Source organism: Camellia sinensis, chromosome 10 (genome assembly GCF_055761805.1).
Source record: "Camellia sinensis isolate YWXY chromosome 10, ASM5576180v1, whole genome shotgun sequence".
Lineage (NCBI taxonomy): Eukaryota > Viridiplantae > Streptophyta > Magnoliopsida > Ericales > Theaceae > Camellia > Camellia sinensis.
In genome coordinates this window covers 161,453,006-161,465,119 of record NC_138970.1, presented here as the reverse complement: position 1 = coordinate 161,465,119, position 12,114 = coordinate 161,453,006, and the positions used below count along the sequence as shown (strand labels likewise).

The following is a 12,114-nucleotide window of genomic DNA, read 5'->3' as shown; positions in this document are numbered from 1 at the left end:
CTATGACTTTTTTAAAAGTTTAACTAAGTCATGAGTTCAACTTTCCTTTTAAGGAGAATTGAATTAGGAGGCAAAAATTTGATACTTTGCAAAAGTGAGAAAGTTAATTCCTATAAGTGCTAATTTAATAACTAATAATTGACTTTTGCCGATTAAAAAAAGAAAAGAAAAGAAAAGAAAAGGGTTGATTAGGTGACATGAACAGAGGTTGAATTGTGGACAATTAACAACTAACAATTAACCTTCATTGATTAAAAAAAAGAGTTTGATTAGGTGACATAGACAGAAAGGTGAAATTGCAGACAAATAGACACCCAGATAAATAAGGACAATATAATTTTTTAATTGTAATTAGCTTTATAGTTCCAAAAATTAGAACTTGGGACAATAGTTCCAAAAGTTTCAAAATTAATTTGAGGACCCTTTTTTTTTCACATATCATATGTAGTATTTTCTTTTATTTAACTTGTCAAATAAGGTTGGTGATTGAATAATTATATAAACTAATTAATTAATGTGGAAGTGAATGAGCATGGGCATGAATTGTACATATGAAAAGTAGATTTCTCATGTTACAGCAAATCGCTAGGGCCGAGCAGACATATTGCTCATAGATGGTGCTTGGCAGAAGCAATCTTTTAAAGGAGGAGCGGCATGGGTGGGTGTGGATCGCTTGGGCCAACATATTACAACAAATCGCATGTCCTTTCTTGCGCCTTCGGCAATTTTTGTGGAAGCTCTACGATGGTGCACCATCAGTGGCATGAAAACGATTAAGATTTTCACTGATAGTCCAGAGTTAATTCGGCAACTCAATCAAGGTCGTTTGATTGATTTTGATTGGGATACACATTCCAAACAAAAAAAGGAAGAAAAAGAAAAAGAAAAAGAAAAAGAAGTAGATTTCTGTTATCAATTCAGATCAAACTCAAACCAAGCATTATTTGATCATGAATGGTCAAAAAAATGGAGTAATTATTGGGTGTTACTACAGTACGGTCCTTAAGGTACTTAAGAGGTGTTGTAATAGGTAGAAAATGCGAAATTTATGATTTTATATTAAATAATTAAAAAATATTAAAAGACATAATATATAATAATTAGTGAAAAATATAAACACATCACCCTTCAGAACCGCCCAATCATTTTCCACAAAATCCGACTTACATACAAAATTATTGATTTCACCAAACCAATCACTTTCAATCAATTGTTAATTGTTTAATTACACAGCCCAATCTCTAATAGAATTTCTTCAACGGATTGGACCACTTTGATTTGTCAACGTTTTTCAGAAGCTCTTCTTGGCAAAACCAACTAAAATTTTATTTTATTTTATTTTTTTAGTTAATTACCTAAAAAATTTATTCACAAATATTATGATAGCTCAAGTTCTATTTAAGATTTTTTAAATCAATAAGTCCTATTTAGTAAAATTAAGAATATTATCAATTTTTCTCAATTATTAAAACTAAGAACATTATCAATTTTACATAGTAATGTTCCAGATAATTATTTTATTAACTAATAAAAAAAAACAGAATATGAGATTAAACGTTTTTACTCTTCTACTTATTGATTTGATTCAACTATCCAATAACACCGATAACATTAACAGTTTTTTTCAATTTTAAAACTAAGAACATTATTAGTTTTTTCATTTTTAAAGTTTTTTTTTTTTTTTTTTCAGTTTTGCACATCAATGTTCCATCATCATACTCCTTTATAGACATAAAATTTTCAATTTTGCACAAAAAAATAATTTAGTTTTTCAAAAAAAAAAAACATTGTTTGGTTTTAGTTTTTTGAAAACACTTTTTAGAAAATTCTATTTTATTGTTTTTCGTATTTTTTTTGTTTTTACAGAATATTTTTAGTATTTTAAGCAATTGTTTTTAATTTTTAGACACACCTAACATAAATGCACTTAAAAAGTATAATTTTTGTGAAAAAATATTTTAAAAATTTACTAAATATCAAAAATAAAAAAAAGTACAAAAATAAAATTCAGTACATTTTTCATATTTTTGTGTATTTATTAATTTTTAAAATATTTTATTACAAATATTTTACTTTTTTAAATACATCTAAGTAAGGTGCATCTAAAAAAGTAAAAAAAAAATGTTTAAAATTTTAAAAATAGTCACTAAAAACAAAAAAACACAAAAAACTAAAAACTAAATTTTCAAAAAACTGAAACCAAACACACTTAAAGTTTTTTTTTTTGCACATAATAAAAAAAAATTATAAGTTTTTTCAATTTGAAAGTTGATGTTTTAAAGTTTTAAAAATCAAAATAAATGTTAAATCATTATATTCCTTTACAGATAATCATAAATTATGAACAATTATTGTTTGAAGAGCGATTCCAACTATTAAAAAATTAATGGGACTTGAAAGTTCAAAAAATCTTAATTAGGACTTAATAGAGTATAAGCTCATAAATTAAAACTTGTTTGTAAATGTCTCTTATTTTTTATATAAAGAATAAATTACGTTTATAATTCTTGAAATATGTGTTTCGTGTCCTTTACATTTTAATTTTATCAAATTTTTTTTCTTGAAATTTTCAATTTGAATCAAATTGGTTTAAATCATCATTTCATAAACAAAATAATTATAAATTTCAACTATAGTTGTCATTTTATTCCTGAAGTTTCAATTTTATCCCTCAATATTTGTAAAGTTATGTTTCATCTTTTTCATCAATGTTTTGGGATTGAATTAACAAAATTAAAAATTTTAAGAGCCAAACTGACACAGAACACATGCTTTAGTGAACATATGTATATTTCACTATCATTTCAATAACTATTTAAACCGTCCGTTTAAAATTTGATCAAATTGACTGAATTTGAAAACTTGAATGACAAAATTGTTAAAATTTAAATTAAATGGGGTACCCCAGTGGTGGAGCCAAAAAAATAAATCAGAGGGGGTACTTCTTAATTATAATATTGAAAATATTTACAAAAATATTTCATATAAATTTTTACGATTGACTTCAAGAAAGATAAAAATAAAAAATAATCAGTGTGTTTGGTTTGAGTTTTTTGAATTAAGTTTTTGAAAATTAAGTTTTTATTTTTTATTTTATTTTATTTTTTTTGTTTTTAGTAAATATTTTTAAAATTTTAAGCATTTTTTTTTTACTTTTTTAGATGCATGATGTATCTAAAAAAAAATAAAATATTTGTAAAAAAATATTTTAAAAAATTAATAAATACATAAAAATATGAAAAATGTACTGATTTTTTGTATTTTTTTTATATTTTTGGTATTTAGTGAATTTTTTAAAGATTTTTTCGCAAAAATTATACTTTTTAAGTATATTTATGTTAGGTGTGTCTAAAAATTAAAAATATTACTTAAAATATTAAAAAAATTCAATAAAAACAAAAACATACGAAAAACAAAAATGTGAAATTTTTTGAAAAGTGTTTTTGAAAAACTCAAACCAAACAAAGTGAATATGTTATTTGTAATTAGTGTATCATGGACAACATTAAAAAAAATCATGGATATAAAGTGTTAAAATAAATTATATAATGATAAAGTAATTTTTTATACAAAATATGCGTAAAAATTCAATATAATAGTCTACCATGCAATCATTGACATATGATATTACCAACCAATAATAAAGAAACACATGGAAGATGAACCGTGCATATTAAATGTAATTAACAATTCAATAATTTCTATATTTTCATTGAGATTAATTATTTTTGCATATCAATAATGATAAAGATCACCATTATATTGAAATTTTCATAGATAATAATATCGTAGTCTCTTTATTTTTAATCAAAATAATCATTATTGTTCTTATAATTTTAAAAATATCATTGACATTTCACTCTAAATAATATTTTTATAAATATTTTTATATAAAATATTTTCTTTATGTTTGTAAAAAAAAAAAAAATCCAAAACTCAGGGGGCACGTGACCCCCTTGGGCCCTCCGCCCCTGGGTACCCTACACTTTTATCAAAATTTCACTTTCATACATTCACTTTCAATTGTAATAGTCAACTCTCTATATTTTAAATCAAATTTTTATTTTACCATTCCGTCCATTTACCGTTAATAAAGCTAACGTAAATTGAAAGTGGATGAACTAAAGTGAAATTTTGGTGACACAGTGTCAAGATTAAAGCGAGATTTTAATAAAAGTATTAAGGTAATGAAATGAAAAAAAAAAAAATGTCATATATGCTGAAAATGATGAGTTCCATTACTTTTGTTAACAGTAAATAGATGAAAGAGTAAGATTGCAACTTGACTTAAAGTGTAATAAGTTACTATTATACTTGAAAGTGAAGAGACTAAACTAAAAGCAACAAATAATCCTCACGTGGTTTATGGACTAACCCCTACATGAGGATTATGTGATTATTTTCAAATGATAAAGAGGTTATCTGCATATGACCCAAACCACAAGAAAGTAAAGTGAAATTTACCTCAAAAATTATAAATGTAATCCTATATATTAAATTTTAAAAGAGCATTGCTATTCAAGATAAAAAAAGTAGACTCAATTTTCAAATCCTGTGACGTGGCAATCAATTAAGATATTAAAAAAACACTCATATATTTTCTAATCATCAATCAATTATATCACTTACACATCATTGGATCTAAAAAATAGATTTAGAAAGTAGGCTTGTATATCATTTTTCAATTTAAAAAAGGCATCCATGTCATGTTTTTGAGTTGGAAAATGATATTATATACTCCCTCCGTCCCATAATATTAGTCCCTTATTCCATTTTTCATTGTCCCAAAATATTAGTCCCTCTTCAAAAATCAAGTACAAAAATAATATAAACTTCCCATTTTGCCCTTCTTTTAAATTCATAAATAATATAAAAAGTACAATTATGACATTGATATTCTAAAAAAAGTGTACTATCAAAGGGTAATTTTGGAAAATCAACTTTTTAAAAGTACAGTAATTGTACTACCAAAAAAAGTTGGATTCCCCAAAAGGGACCATTATTTTGGGACGGAGGGAGTACCAAATTTCTTGTCTGTAAAATAAAGTAACAAATATAAATTTATTAATTTAAAATAAAATGAGTACAATTTCTAATCAAATAAAATCCTCTGATTCTTTTATTTAATAAGTTGATTTGAGAACTTGACAGCTTGTTCCCGAATTAAGTGACGAAATCTCCTCAAGTAGATTGAAGAAGATGGTGAATTTGTGGAACTTTGATTTGAGGGTTTGATAGCTTTTTCCCAAATCAGATTGTAGAAACTTCTCCAATTTAGTAGATGAAGATAAATTTGATGAATTTTGACTTGAATCTACAACCTTTATACTTTATGGAAATTGATAGCCTCTGGTAAAGAGACCTCCGGACTTTAGAGCTTGAATCCGATGGAACCTTCTCTTACTTGATATAGATTCTCCAACTTGATTTTGCGTATGTAGAATTATATGGTAAATTGTATATAAAATTATAGTGGCCATCACCCCATTTATAAGAATGAATAGAGGAGATTAATAGATTTTAACTCTTTGATAATTATCTCTGATTTATTTTCAGATAAATACCAAACTATCACTTTAATGGTGTACCATAAAACTTATTTGATTAGTTAAAAACTTATTTGCTGAATCACTATTACTTAATTTGATTAGTCAAAAGACTTATTGCATCAATTTAATATGTGGAAATATTTGATTTGATCACCATATAATTTTGATTTGAGACCCATTAGACACATGACAAGATTTAATTTGTCAATAATCGCGTCATATTTTATAGGCCTTTGCAATACGTGGCAATCTGTAATTGGCTGAAATTTTGCATACTTATAGATATACAACCAATCATTTTCTTAACATATCACTAGATTTAAAAAGTGGGTTTAACTTTTACCCTGCCTCCTCTAGATGAGATGATTTTTGGAGTGGTATATGTAACAGGTTGTGGATTTAAACAATTTATGCCATATGAGGAAATAGAAGGTAACCCAGTTCCAACTGTCATCTTCGAGGACAAGCCTTCCTTCTATCATGCATTTCTCTTGACTCTCACCTTTGCTTTCACTGCTTCTGTAGTAACAATTTTGCTTTGAGACAGATATCCCAAAATTGTGACACGTTGTCGCGTTCTTGCTTTTGCTTCCACACTAATAGCACTAGGAATAGTGTTGTGGCTAGTCTTACCCACAAGTTTGGGTTGATGGCATCAATTTTGTGCTATCAATTCAGCTTCTGATGTGGTCGTATGTTCAGTCACAAATTGCTGCTCAAAAATTATATCATAAGGGAGATGGTGCTAGCTAGCTTCTCTCTTTTGTAGGAAATGATGGTTGCGTTGCATGCGCCATGATTTCAAGCATGAATTTGTTCACTCGCCTAGCAATTGAATGAATAATACACTTACTTTTAACTGGTTAAAATAGTAGAGTGCACAACTTCAAATTGGATCTACTGCATTATTTTAACTAATCAAAGAGGTCTGGCAATTGAATGAATAATACACTTACTTCTAATTGGTTAAAATAGTAGTCCACAACTCCAAATTGAGTCTACCGTACTATTTTAACTAATCAAAGAGGTGCGTATCGTTCACATACCAGTCGTGTAGGTGAACAAATAACCTTTCGTGATTTCATTAGCTGATATTGATGACTGAACAATCAGGAATTCGATGCACTCCAAATTGTATGATGTGAGATATTTAAAACATAATAATGAGAATTGAGATATTCAAAACACAATAATGAGAATTTTTCGTGAAATCAAGAGCAGAGGGACAGAGTATGGGAATTGAGAATTTCGAGACACAATTGTTTGGTTGTTACGCCCTCAACTTTTGACTATTGTATCTTTAACTTTTGTAATATTAAATCTCAGTCATAAAAAATACATTAAATCACCTTCCTCCAGTCCCTCCCCAACTTCCCGCCACCAACCCCAACCCCAACCCCAACCCCCTTCACATCCACTGGTAAACACAGTCTGGAGGATTCACAACCACTGATTTTCACCCATTGGGTGGCAGCTTCACATATATACATACATATATATAATATATAAAGTTGGGAAAATTTGCCAAAACAGAATTGCAATTGGCATAGTATTATATTCAACCGAACTGCCTTTGCAAATATCCCTTCCGCTGGCGAGCACAAGGTCAAAACTAGCAGTTGGGTTGGATGGTTTTGGCAGTTTTGACTAGGCAGATTGGAGGATTGCTTTTACACTTCATTAGTACAACTAAAATCAAATTCCAACTAAATAAAAATTGAAAAATAAGAGATGAAAGAACCTATTTTCTCAAATTATCACAAGCAAACCCATGACTATTACTTGAAGTGCACTGCAAATAAATAGTTTTAATTGGATTATACATTACAACCTTGAAAATTGTGGGCAATAAGACATCCATTACATAAACATCCAATATGAGGAGGTTTCTTACAGTCCCTTCACACAAATATTTCAATCTTGAACCCTACAAGATTGATCTATGAGATAATTAAATTTACACAGCCAATAGCATTACACAGAAACAAGACTGAATGCCTGTGTTGTTGGAGTTGAACCTTGTACAGCTAAATCTTCTCTGTTCAATGAAGTCACTTGGCTTCAGTCTTAATAACAAAGATTCAGGTTGCCAATTAATGTGAACTGATTCGGTTCAATATCATGTCTGTCCCTTCTAGAATGAAACGAAAACATCTATAAGGAACCATGCTGGTTCAGGAATCAAACTCTTTTTGACTTCTTCAAAAACCGTCTAATTGCATTAATTAGAGGGAGGGGATTCTCTAAAGGAACAGCATGACCACAACTTGGAACCTCAACTATTTCACAAATCTCTTCTGTCATCTATGCTCCTTGCACCATGATCGACTTCGTGGAACATTTCCTTAGCAATCCTTTTCAACTTATCATCTTTCTCCTTGACAACAAGCAGAAGAGGTACTTTGCGGTGCCTTAAGTCTTCCTACAATGGCCTAGCATGCAAAGAGAAGAAAAGCTCAACTAAAATGGTTTTAGTGGATCGTAAGAAGGTTGATAAAATGGTTCAACAAACCATTTTGTGTAATGGAATTAAGGAAATATTATGGAAATTTTAAGTTTCAAATATTTGCGGTTGAATGGCTTAAACAATAGATTTTTTAAAAAAGTTTTGCAGTTTGAGACATTAAAGCTACAAAAATACTCTTTGTTAAAAAAAAGAATACTCTTTGTTAAAAAAAGAATACTCTTTGTTAAAAAAAACCTATTTACAATACTATATATTAAAAGGATTTGATGATCTCATATAGTTAAAATAAGTCATGTTGTTTGGAAATCTTGTTTTTTATTTATTTATTTGTTTATTTTTAATTATAACTTTCATTTAGGAAGACTTTTTAGCCTTTTTTTTTTTTTTTGTGTCTTTGATAAACTTTAAGGAAGCGAATTCTACAAACTACATTAAAAGAAACTAAGAATTAATAGGCACACATGCACATGCACAGACCCAAAAAAAAGGCTACCAGATGCAAGGGAAAGTGATGTATAGAATGACCGGGAAAGGAGGTTTTCATCATGCCTTTAGTATATGGAGTTGATAGATAGTACCATAGTGGAGTTGATATATCTTCAAACCTAGGTCGCGACACTGCCTCCTCTATAACTAGGTCTACCTAGATGACAGTGGCAAGGTGAAGCCGGATGGCAGCAAGACGATGATGGACGGCGTCACGAGACATGCCTTGTCATGGTCTGTTTAAGGACTTCCTGCTGAAACACATCTAAGAAAATGTTGAAAATAATAGTTTTTTGGTGACTTTAATCCAAAATTAAAGTGGAACTCAACCGTTGGTTGAGGTGGGTCCGAGTGAGTCTTGATTTTCTGTAGGGAGATCTTTATACCGCAAAAAGAATGATAAAAAATCATTAAGAATTAAATGCGAAATTGTCTCATAAATTAAGCTTCATGAATGAAGTTTTGGGGAAGAGGAGAAACCACCTATCCCACCTATCATACTTTATGAGACAACTAGTGTATGCCCGTGCCTAAATAATGTTAGGATCAAAACCAAACGACACTAACTAATAGGGAAAAAAGAAAAGAAAAGAAAAACAAAATCTAAATCAACAACCAACATAAACACTCAATGGTGCGCTTTTGTTACAATAAATCAAAAAACCAACTCCAATTTGACAACAAATTGAACTCATCTTGGTAACCAATGGTGTTCTACACAAAAGAAAAGAAGCAGAGAATAACCCTCAATGGTGTGGAAAAGGTTGTACACAATTAAAACTGTTAATTAGTAGTAGTGATATGTAGCATTAATTAAGTCACTATATCAAGATACAAAGCAATAGCAAATTGTGTATTAGTATTATTAGGAGTATCAACTGATAAAACCACACAACACTAACTCAAATCCAAATTGAACTCAAATTTTCAATTTGAATCAAAGAATCCAATCTTCTATTTCACAACAATCAAAATACCTAATAGCTGAAAAAGCTTTGGGCAAGCATGTCTAAGAACTGTATATGGGCCTGCAAATCACACAGTGACTTGAAATCAATCTCCCAATGGTGTTCTGCACAATTTGGAATGACCATGCCCTAGCTTCTTCCCAATTATGTAAGCACACATACATACATATGCACATATATGTGTATCTCTGGAATGTAAATCTGGCCATGTATTTTAGACCAAGTGTGTGTGCTATATTGACAATTGAGAAGCAGTAACTCAGAGCAGAACAGTGTTTGATCATTGTGGTAGGTCTCTCATAGGCAAACTATCAAACATGTTGTGGCCATGGCAGTATAAGCCAACATATCGGCACTTTTCCTCACCCCCATTGCCACTGTGCTTCTCATTTCTAATTAAGGATCGCAATGATGGAGGATCTGTGTTAAGTAAAACAGATATGCATATGCATATATAGAGAGAGAGAGTGAGAGAGAGTGTGGACCAGAGACAGAAAGAGCGAATTTAAATGGCTAAACACCAACAAACCACTATTCAACAAAGCATACTCAACCGATTTGATAAAACAGTTCTATCTCCAGCAATCGCTACCCATATCTTATTTTAGGTAAGTCATTTCCAATATATGAATACAACATAAAATTTGAACAAAAATAAAAAAATAAAAATAATAGAAATTAGAATCGATTTCATCCCAAAACCCTAAAAATGAGAAGAATCAAACACAACAAACGTTAGAGAGACCCGAAAACATCATGATTTCCAAATTAGAATCTAATTATCGTCATCGCACACATGAACTATCCCAATTTGAAACAAATGAGACCCGGACATTGACATGATCGAACCATACCTGTTTATCGCGAAGCTGCAACAGATGAGAGAGAAAGCTAGAGAGAGAGATCAAAGAGAGAGTAAAGTCTGTGTAGAAATATCTATATAATAAATTGAAGGAGTAAATTGAAATCTTACCCCTTGCGAGCTGTAAATTGAAATCCGAAGGGTTGTAAGGGATGTAAAGGAAGGAGGAGGAGTGAAGAGGGTGGGTGAGAAGAAGAACAGTTGTGATAGAGAGGCTGGGTTTTTTTGGTTCTGTTCAAGAAGAAGAACAAAGAGTGAGAGAGAGATGGTGGGGTCGGTGGGACTGTTTACAGGTGTGGTGCTAGGGAGACAGATGTTTGGGCGGAACTATCATTGATCTGAACTGTTAATATATCGTCATGTTTGACCAGTTAAAAAAAAATTAAAAAGTTAAAAAGTTTTGACAAGTTAAAAAAAAATTAAAAAGTTAAAAAGTTATCGTTATTTATCAAAAATTAAAAATTATAGCTGCACAATTTTCAATTCTAATTTTTCTCTATATATTAATTTATACAATTTTTTAATACACATTTTTTCATAAAAAATTAAAAAGTTAACCCAAATATTCATGTTTTTTTTCTCAATTTTTTAGTTCAAAAAGATAAAAAGTACACTTATTTATGACACCCCAAACAACTCCTAAATTTAGGATTGATAGATCATTAAAATTAAATGTATCATATATTTTGATATATTTTTAAAAACAGTCCTACTTTATTATATAGATATCTCATATCATATATTCTTAATAATTTTTTGACATTCTTTCTGCGGTGAAAATATCCCTAGAGAGAATGTAGACTAGCTCAAACCCATCTTAGTCGGCAGTTAGGTTCCACTTTAATTTCACATTAAAGTCATTGAAAAATTATTATTTTTTAATAAAAAATACTCTAGAATTTAGAAACCATAGGCCAAGTTTGGCTATCCTAAATAAGTACACATTTTTTATCTTTTTATCTTTTTTCCATCACATCATCTCTCTACTTTTCTGCACATCTTTTCATAAAAAGATAAAAAATACACTTATTTAAGTTATCCCAAACAACCCCATAAAAACTATAAAAAAAAATTATAATTACATTTTTTTATAGAATGTTTTATATGACATTTTATTTTTTTAATACCACTTTATCTCATAACCAAATCACTTTATGTCATAACCAAAGTATCACCATCCACCATAATTAAATAACATTAGAGACATAGCCAAAGACCATCATATTCAAAACATCAATTACAATATGTCATTACTAGCTCCATAATGGGCTATTAATAAATAAATAATTAAGACCCATGACGACAATGACTCATAATATCTACCACTAAACTCATAACCGAAAATCACAAAAAAATTATAATTGGACATATGATATGCCCCAAAAAGAGTGTATTATAAAAATTTCCAATTGTTAGCATGCTTGAAACAAATTTACATTCTCTTATAAAATAGATTGGTCGAGGAATGTAAAATTTGTAATGTTTTCGCTAATTAATGTTTTTAGAATACTCATCCACAAAATAAATATTATACAAACTAACAAAATTACTAAAAAAAGAAAAAGAAAAAGAAGTTTACTCACAAGTATAACAAATAATCATGAAATTTCAATACTATACAATTATTCAAATGAATATTGATATATACAACTTTATCTCGGTCATACAATGAATTTGCTCATTAGCATGGTTTTAAATATGAGTCAAAATGTTTTGTATTGGTCGACACATATTGAATTTTGGCTCTTTTGATGTTCATACATCGCAATAAATAGGTGGAAA

At 29.3% G+C, this 12,114-nt stretch overlaps 1 long non-coding RNA gene across 1 annotated transcript; it reads right to left on the bottom strand.

Moving 5' to 3' along the window:
* Positions 1-7,327: 7,327 nt before the first annotated feature.
* On the bottom strand, positions 7,328-10,680 carry LOC145801409 (uncharacterized). Its single transcript, XR_014342832.1, has 2 exons — positions 10,444-10,680; positions 7,328-7,981 (listed from the first exon to the last, which is right to left on the bottom strand). It is a non-coding gene; the product is annotated as an uncharacterized LOC145801409 (long non-coding RNA).
* Positions 10,681-12,114: the final 1,434 nt, after the last annotated feature.